At 35.9% G+C, this 19,232-nt stretch overlaps 2 long non-coding RNA genes across 2 annotated transcripts in view; both read right to left on the minus strand.

Annotated features, from left to right (window-relative positions):
* LOC119871555 overlaps nucleotides 1–19,232 on the minus strand; it is a 64,502-nt gene that overhangs the window by 33,376 nt on the left and 11,894 nt on the right. The gene's annotated exons all lie outside the window — the stretch shown is intronic.
* On the minus strand, nucleotides 13,729–15,913 carry LOC119871556. Its single transcript, XR_005358546.1, has 2 exons — nucleotides 15,673–15,913; nucleotides 13,729–14,003 (listed from the first exon to the last, which is right to left on the minus strand). It is a non-coding gene; the product is annotated as an uncharacterized LOC119871556 (long non-coding RNA).

Raw genomic sequence — 19,232 nt, forward strand, 5'->3', positions numbered from 1 at the left:
TTTCACACATCTTTCTCATTTTTCTCTGATACTACGAAGAAGAGTTGCTTTGTGTACTTAAAGTTATAAGAAAAACAGTCTAGAGGACAATTTGTTTTTAAAAATTAGTAGATAGTGCATTTACCTGGAAAGTATGCTAGTAGACAAAACCCAGTAATTTCTTTTGTCTGCTTTTATAAAGCACTAAGAGCTCAAAGTAAATGTAGCATTCTTTGACTAAGAAAAACAAATTGTTCCGTTTCAAATCATCAACCACATAATAGAGTATGAAAAGAGACATCCTCGAGACTGGAATCATTTGATTTTGATGTGCCACTGAGCATATATTGAATGACACTTTTAAATGGGCTCTGCTAGTCATATTCTATTAAGGAATACTTTGATTTCTTAGTTAGAAGCCCAAAATGCATATTTTTCAAGTGTTAACTGACAGATGAGTCTCATCATTAAATACAAGAATGTCTTTGGACAATGATGATATGTGTTTAAGTTCATTCCTTGAGAAACTAGACTTCAAAATGAGGAAAAAATACAAATCAAGAAGGAAACTCAAAAGCAATTAATAACTGGTGATTAGGGATAGAATCAAATTTTAAAAGTTATCTTATAACTAAAACAAAACCCTTCCGGGGCATTGTGTAACACCATTAATTTGATTCTTTACTTCTTGAAATAAGTAAAGTATATGTGTTCTTACTCTTGGAAAATTGTCACTAAGGGGCAAAAGTAGTAAGAGGTGAAGCGAGAGTTGAATTTAATTCTCTTAATATGCCCATATGCCTAAGAATGTTTCATGGTTGAAGTGAATTCATCCCCATGTTAATATCAGTGAGACATGAGAAGTGATTCTTTGCCATAATCATACCACTCAATTCAACCAAACACTTGAAGAAAGAATATCATTAACTGTGTGGGGAAACCAAATAAGGATATTAGTCAAATAAGTAATATAAATCATTTCCTTCTTAAAATTCAGCAAAAAATTAAGTACTTCTTTCCAAAATTCTTTGATATGATGATTTGGAAGCTGAAGTCCCATTGAAGACAGAAATTAGATGTCTTCTCTTTCTGATCACTGACCTAAGGGACAGTGCATTTTGTGGAGAAACTTCAATAGGACAGAGCTGTGGCATGCCTACCCTGCAGGCAGTAGGCTTGGCCGTAACTCCAGCTTAGCCAATCACTAATGGTGCAACCAGAGGTGACTTATGTAACTTAGTAAGTTTCAGCTTCCTTGTTTGTAAAATAAAGATAATCATAATCCATCTTGTGGAGTTATTGGGAAAATAAGAAGTAATGAGTGTTAGGTTAAGCACTGATCTTAAATTTATGTTGTTCATTATGAGTTTTATGGACATGTATTTTCCATTAACCTGTGACCACCGAAAGCCAAAACAGCCGCAAAATTTAAAACAGAAACATTTCTTTTCAGCCTCCCTTCTCTCCAACTAGGGCAGAGGAAGCTTTATAGAATGAGAATAAAGAGTGAAACAAATGGACTGTGATTTATGTTCAATCATCTTCCTTTAAGCAAATTGACTGAATAAGATGTCACATTCACAATATCCTAAGGAGGGATATAAAGTTGTTAGGGAAGAGTTAGGTGAACAGAGGAGAAACAGACAGAAAGGGGTAAGGGTTATCGGAATCTAGGGAATTTAGTCTGAAAAAAGGCGATTTGTAAACATGCATTCAATTCATCTATGTAGTGAGCTCCTTAGAGGAGATGTGTGCAGTATAAACTTCCAAAGCAAAAACTTTATTTTCCTATGATATCAGTTATACTTAAGAGTATTCAAAAGTCAACAAAAAATTTGCAAAATAAGAATAGTTTTATATAAACCTGGTTCATATTTTAGTATGGCAAAGTACTTCAAGGATCTCTCTCTCTCCATATATATATGTGTGTGTGTGTATGTGAAAAGAGAAGCTTAAATGTTATCTCCCCCAGCCTCATAATTTTGAAGAAAAAAGAAAAATCTAAGATTGTTTATCATTTCGTAACTCACAGAGCTAGTTAAAAATGAGTTCTGATTCCCAGATGGAAAAGACCACACATCAGCATGCATGCCTTAAATTTAGTCAGTTCTAGGAGAAGTTTGGTCCTACTCACTCCAAAACTGTTGATCCATGGCCATGGGGCAAAATCTCCTTTTCTCCTAATTCTACCCCTCCCCGATTTTAAAACCAGATGGTCCAAAATTTCCCTGCATATGTAGTTTCCTAAATTCTCTTCAAGATTCTTCAATAAAATAATTTGCTTAAAGTTTTCTATTTAATGAAGAAACTCCACTCCAACTTCTAACAACTAGAATCCAGCCAAGGAGTCATCAGGTGAAATTGAGAAGCAGGAGAGGAATTTAAGTCTTGAAGCATTTCCTGAGGGCAGAGGATCAGATGGCTTAGCTAGAAGAACAGTGCCACCTATTGGGGAAAGAGAGTATTGTCTCCTCAGACACTTCTAAAATGATGCTTAAAGGAATGTCCTTAAACTGAGAATACTCAAATTTAATCCACTCTTTTTCTTTTATTTTCATTTATTTTGCTGACATAAAGTACAGAGAATTAGATTTTGGATTAGTCATAATCCTAGTTGGTGACATAGTCATCACAGTTGCATTTAAGAAAAGGTCTGCTTTTAGTTAGTTAGCTTTGAATTAATAATTTTTAATGATGTAATAAGCTTGATGGACCCACCAGCCCCACTCAAAAGTAAAGGCCCTGGCAATAACCCCCATGCATGCAGCCCACCCCACCCCATCTCCTTGCCTGCCCCCACCCAGAATGACCTGGCTCACGCAGGCCTGTGCCAGATTTGAGACACGATTGTCACAGACAGCAATATTTCTGAAGTTTTTGTTATATTGAGCTAATGGTCATTTTTCTCAGTACCACCACTAACCAATACCATCATTTGCTAACAATTAAATTACATTAAAGATTTAAAAGTGGAGAAGCAAGAAAACAGTTTGGTTAAGGCCTTGAATTTGGAGTTAGACCATTTTGTGTTTAACTTCAAGAGCCACTACTTACTACCATCACTTGCTTTTACCCTGGCAAGCTGAATAACTTCTCTAAGTTTCAATTTCATCATAACGAAGGACAGCAGTAGCTAGTATTGTAAGAAAGTGACCATACAATCACGAAAACCGGCCTAGCATGGGGCACAGAGAAAATTCTCAATATATTACAAGCTAGTATTAGTTCTATCTACTATTCTCTGGGAAGTATTTTTTAAGTATTATGTTTAAAATGCATGGTAATAACATGTCCTAAAGCAAACTTCATGTCATTGTGGATCTTTAATTTCAAGGAGATGATCACTATTACTATATGTTATAATAAGAATATGCTACATTTTTTAAGCTACATGGTTTTTAGAATGTCTTTACCTCATCTGATACATAAAAGAGTTCTATGAAGTATGTTTGAGTCAGCAACGTTATTTCAAATTTATACAATTGAGATTCAGTGAAATTAAATAACTGGTAAAAATGCATGGCACCCATATGCCTCAAATAATATGACATTCAATAATTTTGTCTTTTATTCCTCCATTTTGCTCTGAAAATGTAGGCAGTGTTTTAGGGAGTCTGTCCTTTATGGTACCTGGTCACTTTTAGTTACTTACAAGATAGATACCTCTTTCCTAGCCAAGGAAATAGTTTCCTATCATGAACCACTTCCTTCAAAAATCATGCACCAAAACCTCTTCCTTAATTTAATTTTTACTATTACCATCTACTGCATCTTGTTTATTGCAGAACATTTTCATTTCCTTGGAACCTGACACATGTCATTTGCCATTTCTCTTGTATTAATCAACAAGTCTTCCAAAGCATTTGAACAGCATTCAGTTTCAGAAACAGCCTTGTAAACTTTCTTGAGCTGGAAGTGACTGGTTTAAAAAGGTCTATACTTCCTGACATATCTTAATTTCTAGGTTAATAAAGACTCTTGTCTACTCAGAGTTAAGAGCTTCATTATTTTATTTATATTATTTTATTTTCAAGTTAAATTAACATGAGAAACACCATTTTGTGAGCAAGCCAAACTTCCTTTATGTTGGCTAATATGAACAAACCTATACCAGGACTTCAAAAATATCTAATTTTATATTCCAGTGTTTAAGTCATTTCTATTATATTTTCCATATTACCATCAGGATTATATTTTATAATACACTATATCAATCATCTACTAAAAATGTTCTAATATCTTTCATTGTTCTTAGAATAAAATTCAAATTCCTTTCCATGGGCTTCAAGGTTTATATATTCTGGTTGTATTCTCCCCTCCAGCTTTCTCCCCTCCACCATCATCTCCTCCCTCACTACTCCACAGCCATTCTGATCTGTTTTCTACTCTTCCAACTCTTCAAAATCTTACTTTCTTTAGAGCCTGTGCATTGGAAGTTCAAGAGGGTGGGATGCTTCTTGCCATTTAATTCTCTGCTCTAATGTCACCTATGCATAAATCATGTCTAGTTTATCTAGAGCACCCAATCAAGATTTTCAACCTCCCAAATAACTCCCTCTGTTATTCTTTGCATATATTACCTAAAATCATCTTGTTATTTTTGGGTGTATGGTTCATTTTCTGTCTACCCCCATTAAAATATAATCTCAGTAAGAATGGTGAATTTGCATATCATATTTTCCACCGGTCCCCTAGCCTCTCCAAGAGTTCCTAGAATATAAGAAGTAGTCAATCAATACTTAGTGAAAACATAAATGTTGGGATGAATTTCACATATCTATGGACAATAGCCTTAAATCTAAGTCCATCTCACTTTGAACTCACTCTCTCCCCACTTGTCTATGTTTTGGAAATTGTACAGTAAGTTGTGTCTCATTCCAGAGTATATAGTGGGTAGCCCTTCTTGTATTCCAGAGAACTAGATCTTCTTGTTTGCGAGTTATATAGTCACATTTCTTACCTGGCTTTCCCTAACAGGATAAATTGACAAAGAAATTGTGGGGGAAAATAAAATTAAATGAACAGTGGAAGAAAAGAGGTCTAGGAATGCTAAGAAATTATGGCCAATGATTAGGAAGAGATGTTTCAGGGAAGTCATATTTACATAAATTTATTATTTATATTTATATGGTTGAAGGTAAACTGCAAGAGTTAAATAACAAAATGAAATAACTAAAACAAAACTCCACCACATGGAAACTGAAAGAAAGAAAGAAAAAGTACAGGGGTGCCTGGGTGGCTCAGTTGGCCAAGCATCCAACTCTTGAGTATGGCTCAGGTCACGATTTCAGAGTCTTGAGATCGAACCCTACATTGGCTCCATGCTCAGGGAGGAGTAGGGCTGAGAGTCTCTCTATCCCTCTCTTTCTGCCCCTCTTCTCTCACTCTGTCTCTTTCTCAAATAAATAATTTTTTGAATACTTAAAAAAAGAAAGAAAAAGCACATAAAGAAAAAACTAAAGGAAAAGAACATAAAAAAATACTTAGTAATCCTTATGTAAAGGAGAGAGAAGGGGATCCCTGGGTGGCTCAGAGGTTTGGTGCCTGCCTTTGGCCCAGGGCGTGATCCTGGAGTCCCAGGATTGAGTCCCGTGCCAGGCTCCCTGTATGGAGCCTGCTTCTCCCTCTGTCTGTGTCTCTGCCTCTCCCTCTCTCTGTGTATCTCATGAATAAATTAAAAAGAAAAAAAAAAGTAAAGGAGAGAGAAATAAAGCAAACCAGAAGATGCTTACAGATGAACAACAATGAAAAATTTCAGTTTTCATTTCAATTTCAAAATTTCTAGATTGCAGCTATGTGGTACTTTTACATAACAAATAGGTATAGTTATTCAGAAAACAAGAAAGACTGAAAACATATGGAGTTAAGAATTCAAATCAAAAACTGAGAAAAAGAGAGATGCCTGGGTGGCTCAGTTGGTTAGCATCTGCCTTCAGCTCAGGTCATGACCCCGGATCTTGGGATTGAGCCCCAAGCCAAAAACCCCGCAGCTCCATGTTTGACTCTCTGCTCAGTGGGGCATCTGTTTCTCCCTCTGCCCTCTCCCTTGTGCGTGTACGTTCTCTCTCTCTCTCTCTCTCTCTCAAGAGCTCTCTCTCTCTCACTCGCTCTAAATAACATATTTTAAAAAATAAGAAAAGGAGAACATTTTTCTCACTGAGAAAGAAAGAAATTCTAAAAGATAAGAATTAAATTGATTTTGTATTTTTTATGATTTTATTACTACAACTAGGCACTGACATATAATGAATGCTCAATAAATATTTGTTGAATGAATGAATGAAGATCAGTCAGTTGGCGATTTTAATAGGAATGGAAAGCAGGATGCTGACCCACATAATGTCAATGGTTTCCCACTATATGTTCTTATTGGACTAAAGCAGCAAAGAATTAAGAGCTTCTTCAAGAAAACAATGCCAAAATTAGGCTTATTAGAAAAAACTAGTAGGTCAGACAAATGGCATAAGAACTCTCACAGAACCCAGTGGAAGGGAAGAGTTTGACCTTTTCCTTTGAAAATCTGCAGCTGGTTGAACAGTAATACAAGAAAGCAACAAAGGCCTTACAACACATTTTAATTCAAATCCAAGCCTAACCCTCTGGATATCACAAAATAGATTAATATATCTAAGATGCATGATAGAGGGACCACAGTTCCTTTTTCCTCCTGACTCCACCCCCAGTTAAAGAGCCAATTTCTTAAAACTCCTTTTACGAATGAATAACTTAGAGATGTAGTGTAAATCTTGGGCTATTCAAATCAAAATAGAGATAGGGACTTTCCCAAGTCTAAACAAATATAAATTTCTAAACTGAGGCCAAGACTGCCCCCTTTTCTGAGGGCAAGTGAATGTTTCAGTTAGAATTCTGTATCAAAGAAAGAAAATCTAAAATAATAATGTTCTTTAAAAATTGGACATTGCTTTCTCTCTCACAAAATCATTAGGGATCCAGTTTCCTGTTAATTTGCCTTCTCAGCATGCGATTTTCTCTTCATAATCCATATACCTGCAGGAACTCCAGCCATTGTGTCTGCATTTTAGCAGATAGAAAAAAAAAGGGAATAAAAAAAGCACACCACTTCCCTTCTAGAATATTTCCATAAATTCATACAGAATACTTCTGCTTATATCGCATTAGCCAAATCTTAGTCATGAAACTATAAGCAAAATGCAGAAAATAAATATTTAATCCAGGCAGCCATGATTGCAGTTACAAATGCAAAGTTCTAGTGAAAATGAAGGAACAGAATATGGATATTTGGTCTGAACTAGGAGCTTCTGCTATATGAAACAAAACCACCTTCTGGGACTTTCTGTCCACAGTACTGAGTCTTGTACTCACCCCTTTTAGGAAACTTAAAAGGAAATTTGAGTTCAGAGTTCTACAGCATGCATTTTGGGATAAAGCTGCTATAATTTTTTCTGTATCCAGCTATTGTGCTCAATATTGGTTATTATGAATGTAGGCTTGGCACTAAAAGAACAAATACAACAACTTGAGGGCATAAGTTACTGTCACCAAACCAAAGGAGAATTTGCTGGATTCACAGCAAGTCAGTAAAGCGGACACTGAGCTTTTGCAGTTATGAAAAATAGGCTATTTATTGGTTTAGCACCACCCAGGAGAATGGGGAACTAATCTCTAAGTATCAAACTCCCTGATGGCTTGCACGTGAAGGTTTTTATGGGCAAAATTTGAGGCAGAAGTCTCCTGAGAAGGTGGACACCATTGATTGGGGGTCCATGAAGTCATGCTAGTAGGTGTTCTGGTGCTACTTCATCTGGTTCCCCAGGAGGTCTTCTCCATTCCCCAAAAACTTAGAATCTGAAGATTGTAAATATCAAATTTTTTAATTAAATAATTTAATACACATAATGACTTGTGATCAGAATAGCTGCTCAGCACAGGACAACTGGTAGGGCTACATTAAGTGGCAGTTATTGCTATAAAAAGGAAAGGAACAGTTTTATGCAGACGATGTGCCTTAATTGAGCCAAGGACATAATTGCTTTCAATTGAGCTTTATTTAAAATACAATAAGGTTTTCAGATTCCCTTGACACTCTAAAGGACTCAAGGATGTTTGGAGACCCCAGGTTGAGAATCCTATAGGTGGTGAAACCAGCCTAGAGGAGGTTCTTGCTTAATGTCATCAAGTAAGATTTAATAGTAAAGCCCAGATATTCAGGCTTTTTATAAATCTTTCCATTTATTGCCTTGCCTACTGCCTGAATGAATAAGAAATCAGGAAATAATGGATTACCTCCTATTCCCTCACTAAATACATACCAGTAAGCAATATGGATTCTTCAGAGATTCGGGGCCTTCACAGAAAGATCAGGTTGGGTCTGAACCTTGGAAAACCAATCTCTTGGAAGGGATTTTTTTTAAAAGAAAGGGGAAAAAATACATTATTTTAAAATGTTAAAGGATAGCTAATCTGTTTCAATACTTAACTTTCTAAACACAATAATCTAAAGTAGCCTTATTCATTCCAGAGTAAAATACTGTTGGAGTCTTGTGTGCTCTCCCGAGGAATTCAGGAGAGTCTTTGGGATAGCTTCTCCTTGTCATCACATTTTCCCCTCTAAATTTACCCACTTGGCAAGAAAGGCATACTTGTTACTGTGGTCTTCTTTCCCCATAAACATTGAAAATTCGCAGGATAATTTGTTCAAATTACCAGGAGTGATTCCAACTGTATCCTCCACATTCACTGGCAACTTTGGAAGTGTTTTGCCTCAAAACAGGATTAAACCTTGTATTTAGTTGGATTGGGAAAAGGCCACACAAATTCCTTGGCAAAGAAGTCTCAGAACCAAACTGTTTTATTTCTCATTTTAAATGTATTATAAAGTTGTTGTTGTTGTTCTTTTGTGGTTTGTTATTTCATTTAGAAATAACTTAAAGTGTCAGCAAGGTGACAATAAGCATTATTGAAGAATCTCATACTGTTTTAATTTATTAGGGATGCAAAGAGAAAATAGAAACCAACAAAAAAAAGAGAGAGAGAGAGAGAGAGAGATTTCCTCCTTTAAATGATTCAGAAATTTTAATACTAAGAAACTCTAATGGTCACCTAATTCAACTTATAGAGAAGATATTCAGCTAATATGGTCAAGGACTTGGCCAAGTTGTGGAAGGAAGAACTCTGAAGAGAAAACAAGGAAAACTGGGTATTAGTAACTGTAATAAGTGAGCACTGCTTTTCTCATTCATAAAATGAGAGAGAAAGGAAGATCTTGGAGAACATCTCCATTTATTCAACTCCAAGACTCCATGACTTTGGTGAGATTCTAGGCCATTCTTAGACCCCAAGACTCCTGATCTGCAGTGCAATGATATTTCTGCTAACTCATACCATTACCTTCTCAGATTTGATCAAAGTAATCAAACTGGACTGACAACTGTTTCCGTAATCCATCTACATGTCTTCATTCATGATACCATGGTATAATTATTTACTACTTATAATTTTTAATAATTTACACACCTAGCACTTAAATTCACTTTATTCGTGAATTAAACATTAGACCGATTGTTTTCAAGTAACTACCAATGACCAGCACTATAAAAAATGCTAGGGAAAAATTCTTGATGATGACAAGATCTCTACCCTCAAGAAATATGTAATCTGTATGTGAATGGGTAAATATTATTCTCTCTCTCTGATAGATGAGGTAAGAGACACAAGGGGAGGTAAATGATTTGCCACGGTCACACAAAGAGAATGACGCAAGCTTTAAGCTAGCTGAGAGCTCCTGGCTGTTATTCACATGTTCTCATCACTAAATTCAAATAGACTTGCCTGATACATTTTTTTTCATAGCATCCCTCCACCCACTATCATATGTAATACAAAATAAAAACAATATTTAACTCTAACACAAAACTTTCACATAAACTGCAATTAAAACTGCTTCAAAACAATACAGTTCTGAGCTCAGACTAGAATAAAACTGGAACAAAAGACAGTGATATAAAAAAACCCACAGGTTCATAACTAAATTATTTAACTGCTATGAACATGCATTCTTAAGATTAAAAAAGAACAGTTTGGAGGCACCTGGGTGGTTCAGTCGATTGAACATCTGTCTGCCTTCAGCTAAAGTAATGATTTCAGGGTCCTGGGATCAAGCCCCACATCAGGCTTCCTGCTCAGCAGAGAGTCTGCTTCTCCCTCTGCTTCTGCCTCCCACCTCCCACTCGTGCTTTCTCATTCGCTCGCTCTCTCTCTCTCTCTCTCTCTGTCTCTCAAATAAACAAATAAAATCTCAAAGAAAAAAGGAGAGAAAAATTTTTGGTGCAATCCCACCACCTCATTACTTATTTGTCCTAAACCATTCCCAGGAAAAATGACTAAAACTCTGATGAATTTGGAGATTCTGCTTATTTGAATCTTTTCACTTACCTCTTCTATTTTTGATAGTTTTCTGAATCATTGTGTGAGCCCAGTGCTCCAGGAGTGTTTAACTGAATCTCAAGAGCTCCTGCAAACAAGCCCCTTATAACTGTGAAGAGCTGGTATCTATAGCAAACCCTGTAAATAAAAGATCTTATCCTTTGTGAATAGGAAATATAACTTTATACTTGAAGATTATCTCAACAATTATAAATATTGAAATAATCATCTGAAGATTTATATACTGTCTATATCCATCAAACTTCTAGATACTGAAAACTTCTACAGTTTTCTGGATTACCCTGTTCACTTTTCTCATAAAACTTTTGCATAAAATTATAGGTCTACCTAATGTTATACACCCAATGTCATGACCAGGGAATATTTATTACAACCATGAATTATGCTATAGCAGCAATGTGGGTTCTTTATGAACTTAAACACAAACAATTCAAAAACAAAATATGCAAAGAACACTTTTCATCATCATTAAATGTCATGAAATAATTTTTCCAGTTTGTTATAACTGCTTATGAAATTTAAAAAGGAACAAAAACGAAACAAAACAAAAAAACACCATTGAATTCTTTGGTGTGAGATATATTCTATAATACTCTCAAACTAGATTTTTTAAAAAACCATGCCTGAGGGGCAGCCTGGGTGGCTCAGTGGTTTAGCACTGCCTTCGGCCTAGGGAGTGATTCTGGACACCTGGGATCGAGTCCCACGTCGGGCTCCCTGCATGGAACCTGCTTCTCCCTCTGTCTGTGTCTCTGCTTCTCTCTCTCTGTGTCTCTCATGAATAAATAAATAAAATCTTAAAAAAAAAATGCCTGAACAGCAATAATTGGCTAAAAATATCCAATTATACTGATTTATTTCCTGTATATCAGACTATGTCACATATTCTTAACAACAGGTAAAGTATTTTTATTGCTTTTTAAAAATTACAGTATGTTTTAAAATTCTATTCAAAATGCAGATGTTCCTGGCATTAGAGAATTGAGGAAATACTAATTCAAAGACAAGAATTTTCCATTTAGTTCAAAGTTGCCCTTTAGCTTTTATCCTACAATTATTTTATCTGAGATTTTAAAAAATATAAGAAAAGAAGTACCAAAACAACAGTGTTCTTATGAGACATTTTTGCCTGGAATATTTCAATGTCCCATGGAAACACTGCTTCCTATAGATTTTATTTCAATGAAAATAATTTTTTCTGGATGCTTTTAGATTTGTGTGCTTTGAAGTCTGTGGAAGTAGAAATATTTCTATTTTTTCTATAGCCTTGGTAAAATGAAAAGTATGATATAGCTTTGAGGCACCATTCATATCAAAATCCAGTTCAGTTACTTGAAATGACAGTAAACTCTCCTTCATCTTTCCTGTTTTCCTCTTCTTCTTATATTTTGGTCTCTCTCAAAGGAAGCCCATATTATAACTTCATTTCAGCTAATCCAAAAATGCTGCATTATCAAAATGTTCCACTTCAGCTAAATATCCCACAAGCCTAGCTTTGAGCCTTCAAGAAAAACCAAGGTGGCATGTCCTCAGGTAAAAGGAGAAATAGCCATAAGATGTTCTTTTCAAACCATCCATTACCATTAAGTTTGGTTCTCAGAGAATGCTCAGGGGTAAATGGCAAACACTAGAAGAGATTCTACGAGTTAAACTGAACAAACTCTGTGTATACATTATATGCACACATATTTCTCCTATTTTAAGATGAACTTCCATTCTCCCCAAAATAAAAGATGCTATTATTTATCAAGCTGTGTAGTATGAATTCTGCGCAAATTACTCTGGAGCTACACTTTGTGATTCTCAACCTTCACTTTTCACATTCATTTAGGAACTTTTAATTTTTAAAGAAAGAAATTTATTTAAGAGAGAGAGTGGGGGTTGGGTGCAGAGGGGGAGGAAGAGAGACACATGAGCAGACTCTGTGCCAAGTGCAAAGCCCCATTTTGGCTTGATCTCATGACCCTGATGTCATGACCCTGAGATCATGACCTGAGCCAAAATCAAGAGTCGGTGCTTAACTGACTGTGCCATCCAGACACTCCCATTTAGGAGCTTTTAAAATTAGCAGAAGTCTTGATTTCATCCAGAGATTCATTCTCATTGGTTTGGGGTACAATCTGAGTATGGTTATTTTTTTCAAAGTTCAGGGGATGTGTGTCATTTACAGCCAGGATTAAGAACCAGTGACCCTGGGTAAAAATTACTTTGTTACATATTCACCCAACCCCAATATATATGTTGTGTATGTCACACTTAACCAAATATTTTCTACTGGAAAATTGATATCTCTAAAAAATATTAAAGCATTATTTGTTCAATTTTGTTTGAAAATTATGTCATGAAAACAATATTTCATAATAATTCTTCCATTATGTCAGTGGAAGATCATGACTTCCTTCTGAAACCAGAAATATGGTCCTTAGTGATAAGTGAGAACTGATTAAGTATGCACAAATATGCAAAGAATCACTGTATGTTAATTATAATTATGACATAGATCTCTGTATATTGATATTCATGAAATAATAGTAACTATAATACAGAGATTCAGATTACAGAATATTACATCACAATGCTAATAATTTTTTATGCAAATGATCTTTGGTTATATTTTTTGTTCCATGTTTGATGTTTAAAATTTATTAAAGTACTTTTAACAACAGAAAAAGAAAGCAAGTAAGAAAACTCACAATTTGGGATAAAAGAGAAAGAACAAGAGAAACAAAAAGAAAAGTGAGCAAAAACTTGTGTGGATTACTTTGGGAGCATCAAGATTATAGCAGGTCTTGAAAGATGACTGTGTAAAAGCCTTGAGAAAAAATCAATTTCAATTTCCTCAGTGTGTTTGTAGCAAGCTGTACGATTTCCTCGTCAACAATAACACTGATAAAACCTTTTGAGAGTGTTAGAACTCTTAGAAGAAATGTGTATTATTGTTAGGTGTCTACAGTTTTTATAGTTTCATTATTTACAAAAGGAGATTCATAAATGATAGATTAGTTTACATAGTCTAGCCCTGCAAATGAAAAGTGCTGTAAAAATGTTTCTTGTTTAAGGATGTAAGAGCTTATCATATTGTAGGTTTTTTTAAACTAGACCATTCTTCCTAATATTTCTATGGCTTTCTTTCATCAATATAATGAGTATTTATTGAATATCAGCTAACTATCAATCTAAAAGTATGTTAAGTAACTAAAATAAAAATAAAAATAAATCAATAAAAACATATTGCAATTTGTATATCACCTCCCCACCCCCGCACACACACAAAAAAACATTTTAACAAATATAATTTAATTTTCTAACACTTAGAGAAAGGAGTGGGCAAATATCTATTTATTTATATAAATCCTGTCTTGTTTTAATATTACATTTATTATGAAAAGAGGTGAAAGACATATATTATCTTGGGTGTACAACCCATATACCGCAGCTCCCTTGGAGACCTGTGTGCAGGTGGACACGGCTGTCCCTCCTTCTCTGCACACTGACTTTCCTGGAAATGAAGAGTAGGCCTTGGTCTTTATGGAATACAGATCCAAGAATCCTGTATCCACAGAAGAAAGGATGTCTCTTCTTTGCCAAGAAGATTAATCCTAATATAAAATAGCAAATTCATAGTTCTGATTTTAAAATTGTTACAGCTACTCAAAGATGATCTCTATGAAAGCAGAAATATTGCCCATCTTATTTACTATACTATCCACTATATCACATCTAGCGGTAAAGTCCTTTCAACAAATGTTTGTTGTTAAATAAGTGTATGAATAGAGTTTATAATTAGGAGATATATTGCATATCCCTACCAGATAAACTTTATCAATAATTGTTTAAAAGTGGTAAACATGTGTATCTATGTATTCTAACATAAGACTGTGTACTATAGTTAGAGGTGAGAAACAAGATGACATATGCCTTTAATAGGAGGTAATCATTAAATGTTAGTTTGTTTCCCCCTTTCTACTATATTACACTGCCTCTAATTTTATTTTATTTTATTTTATTTTAATTTATTTTTTATTGGTGTTCAATTTACCAACATACAGAATAACCCCCAGTGCCCGTCACCCATTCACTCCCACCCCCCGCCCTCCTCCCCTCTACCACCGCTAGTTCGTTTCCCAGAGTTAGCAGTCTTTACGTTCTGTCTCCCTTTCTGATATTTCCCACACATTTCTTCTCCCTTCCCTTATATTCCCTTTCACTATTATTTATATTCCCCAAATGAATGAGAACATATAATGTTTGTCCTTCTCTGATTGACTTACTTCACTCAGCTGCCTCTGATTTTAAAATCACTAAATATATTTACAACTCCCATTAAAATAAACTATTCTATATATTTTAGGTTTCATGAAGGTTGGGGCAATATCCATTTTGATCTTTTTGTTTTGTTTTATTTCTCCAAGTCTTACCATGATATGCAATAAATATTTGCCAAATAAATAAATAAATGTGAACAAATGAATGAACAAATATCCCCGAAGTTATTGGACAATGTTATTGGAGAGTAATAAATAAATAAATAGTAAAAAATAGAAGTTACCATGTATGCTTATATCATTATCCCATTTTATCCTGCAGAAATGAAAGAATACTTTGGAATCATTTTTCTTTCAAAGCTATTACATGCGATCCTCTAATCAAGTCATTTTTAAATCATATTTTAATTTCTATAGGGCTCTACCGAAAATACAAAGGGGATACAAAGCTGTGATGAGCAAGTCTCTGGAAGTTTGGAATGCATTATAACAAAGACAGCACACACACGCACACACACACACACACAATCTAAGGTAAAGAAGATATAACTTTATAATGGTACTGACAAAAAGAACTTTCCAATTAGGAGGAGTCTTTGAAGAGATTTGAACCAGATCGTGTAGATCTTGCCAATTTCAACAGTTAGAGATTGCACAGGGGAGGGAGAATATTCTCATAGCACAGCCATGCAAAGTAACGTAGGGTCTGATGAATAGACTAGTTGGACTGATGCAAAGAATTCACATAAGAGAGCTATGGAAGAAAAAGCTGGACAAGTTCAAATAAAATAACGAGTGGGGATCCTTGGTTACCCATTCAAGGAGACAAATTGTATTCACTGGAAGATGAGGAAACATGTTTGACAGGTTGAGGTTGGGCTGCCTCTACTGACCTGGCCATTTTGTACCTTCTCTGTCCTTATCTCCTATCAACCATCACCTGGTTTGCTCTACTCCAGCCATAATGACTTTCTTGCTCTTTGTCAAATACATCAAGACTTACCTGCCACAGGGCCTTTGTACTTGCTGCTTAGTGCATCATTACTGCCATGCTCTTCCTCCAGATCTTTGTGTAGCTGGGTCCCTCATTTCATTCTTGCACAGTTCAGCATATTCCTCAAACAGGGATTCTGTCATTCTATACTTTTGTACTCTGCTTTGGTGGTCTTCATAGCATTGCCTAACATCTCTTTCTTACCCAAGGACACATACTTTTTTTGTTGTTTTTATTTCTTGGTCATTTGTCTCCTGCATAAGAAGTTGATAAATAAACAATGCAGCATGGGTACTCCACCTCTGTCATGTTTATTCCAGAGCTTAGAACATGGGTAGAACAATAGGAATATTCAAGAAGTATTTATTAAATGAGTTAATAACATCTTAATAGATTAATTAACAAATAGCTAAAGAAGAATTTCAGGAAGATTGGCATACAGTATGGGAATCTATGACAACAATCCAAATAAGAGGTAATAGATTAGCTTGAAATGATTACCCATGGAGATTAAAAAAAATGGAAAAGCTTGATTTGCCTCACTAGGCTCAGAGTCCTTATCTGTAAAACAAAGATTGTTTAACTAGAATTATGATTTCTCATTCCTTTCCAAAATGTGACTGCAAAATATGGAAGTAGCATCAGGAAACCTTGATATCAAAAATAGGGGATGGGAAAAGTTAAAGATGCCTCAAAATTCTACAATAGTGGATTGGAAAATGTTGACACTTGTCCACAGCTAGTGGTAGAAAGACTAAGAGGAGCCAGGGAGGGACATAATGAAGAAGGTTCATGGAGAAAGAGGCAGAAAAGCCACATTGTGGACAAGGTATAAGAAAAGGAGCCATTTCAAGAGAGAAAGGTGGTGGATAGAGTGACACCGGGGAGGATGGGGCCTGGGATGGTGCCAGGGAAGATTCCCTTTAAGAGGTCCTGGATGCCTTTGGAAAGAGACATCCAACTGAAAAATACAGACCCACAATTCTTAATAATAGAAAGCATAGTTGGACACCTGGGAGTCTCAGTGGTTGAGCATTGGCCTTCAGCTCAGGTTGTGATCCTGGGATCCTGGGATTGATTCCTTCATCAGGCTTCCCGCAGGGAGCCTGCTTCTCCCTCTGCCTATGTCTCTGTCTCTCTCTGTGTGTCTCAAATAAATAAAATCTAAAAAAAAAAAAAAACAAAAAACAAAAAAAAAAACAGTCGTCTTCAGTGAAATGAATCCCAAATAGTCCCAGCTTTGAATATCCACCTTATCCTGTACTCAGTCAGTTCACACAAAGCTTTCCTCCTTCTCAGCTCATTGTCCTACCTTAGAAGTTATCACCTAATAAAATCCCTCATTGGAATTATGAGTATTCTAACCATGCATGACTTCTATCTTGCCCATCTCCAATCCACTCTCTAGAAAACTGCCAGAGAGATCTTTTTACATTTTTCCTTGAATCATATCATATCACCTGTTCAGAAGCCAGCTGCAGTTTCTCACTCACCTGTAAAATAAGAGATCCCTTGATCTGACCATGTCCCTCTCTAGCATGTTTTGTTCCATTCTCCTATACTCCCATACCCCCTACTTCCCATCACCCCATTCCTACAGCTCTAGCAACACTACTCTGTTTTATTTGCTGCATAAAAGTTACCACAAATTTAGAGGCTTGCAACCACACACATATATTGTCTCAAAATTCCTGTGGGCCAGGACTATAATCGTTCCTTAAATGGGCCCCCTGACTTCAGGTCTCACCAGGCCACAGTCAAGGGGTCAGCCAGGCTACATTTTTATCTATAGCATCAACTGGGAAAGAAACAATTTCCAATCTCATTTGTGCTGTTGGCAAAATCTATTTCCTTGCATCTAGAGTAAGATCCCTATTTTCTTGCTGGTTTTGGTATGAGAAATATTCTCAATTCCTAGAGGCCACCTCCAATTCTGTGCCACAAAGGCTCTCTCCAGAGGCTTTCTCGCAACATGCTGGTTTGCTTCCTCAAAGACAGCAACACAGAGAGAATCTCTGTCCTAGAGAGTCCCCAGGCCCTCTGTTACGAGTTTTTATCTAATTAAGTCAAGCCCATTTCAGGATAATTTCACTTTGATTAACTCAAATTAACTGATTTGGGACTTCAACTGCATCTAGAAATCTCTTCACCTTTGTCATATTCTGTTGGCTGAAAGTAAGCCACAGGTCTCCCTCACACTCAGGGAGAGGAGACTGCACAGAGCAGAAATATCAGGGTGGGGACTCAGAGTTCTGAGTCACCAGAGCCTTCTTCAGTACAATCTTTCCTAAGGTAGGAATTGTCTACACTGTTGCCTCGGCCTATTAGATTCTTCCTTTCACTCTTCACCTTAATTCCTAAACAGTTTTCAGAACTCAGTTTGCATATTATTTCTTCATTTTCCTTCCTGGACTATCCTGTAAATACCATATGCTACTTATTTATTTATTTATTTTACCATGGTATATATTACAAAAGCTTCATTGAGATGAAATTCACACATTATACAGTTCACCTATTTAAAGTATGCAATGGCACAGATTTTAGTACATTAACAGAGTTGTGTGATCATCATCTAATTTTAGGGTATTTTCATTACCCCGAAGGGAAATTCTGTACCCATCAGCAGCCATTACCAACCCTTATCCCCACAAGCTTTAGCCAAACACAAATCCACTTTCTGTCTCTATACATTTGCCCACTCTGCACACTCCATACAAGTTGAATCATACAGTATGTGGTCTTCGTAAGTGCCTCCTTTTTTTTTTTTTCTAAAGATCTATTTATTTATTCATGAGAGGCACAGACTGCAGAGACATAGGCAGAGGGAGAAGCAGGCTCCTCGCAGGGAGCAGGATGTGGGACTCGATCCCGGATCACCGGATCATGACCTGAGCCAAAGGAAGGCACCCAACTGCTGAGCCACCCAGGCATCCCGATAATTGGCTTTTTTCACTTATCATAATGTTTTGAAGGTTCATTCATGTTGTAGCATGTTATCACTACATCATTCTCACCTACCACATTCAATTTAAGTAACTTTTAATCATATAGCTATACCACATTTTGTTTATTTATCCAGCAATTGTAGACTTTTGGGTTGTTTCCAACTTGAGGTTACTATGACTAATGCTGTTGTGAATGTTCATGCACAAGTTTTTGTCTGAACATATGTTTTTAATTCTCTTGGGATACATCCCTAGGAGTGGAATGACTGAGTCATAAAGCAATTCTATTTTGAGAAACTGTCAAACCATTTTTCAAAGTGGCTATACTATTCCGCTCTGCAACTAGCCATGTATGGAGGGTTTCAACTTCTCCACCTGCTTGTCAACACTCCTTACTGTTCTTTTCCTTGGCGGGGGTTGGGGAAGGGAGCAGTCTACAGGTGAATTTTACCAAATATTTAAAAATTTTAGAAAAAATCATTTGACATAAACTTTCAGAAAATTGAGGAAGGAATACTTAATATATTTATGGGGCCCAAATTACTGATACCTAAACCAACTACGTATTAGACAAAAAAAAATTATAGAACAATATTTTTTATGAAAATGGATGCAAAACTA

The sequence above is a fragment of the Canis lupus genome, chromosome 4, assembly GCF_011100685.1.
Source record: "Canis lupus familiaris isolate Mischka breed German Shepherd chromosome 4, alternate assembly UU_Cfam_GSD_1.0, whole genome shotgun sequence".
NCBI lineage: Eukaryota > Metazoa > Chordata > Mammalia > Carnivora > Canidae > Canis > Canis lupus.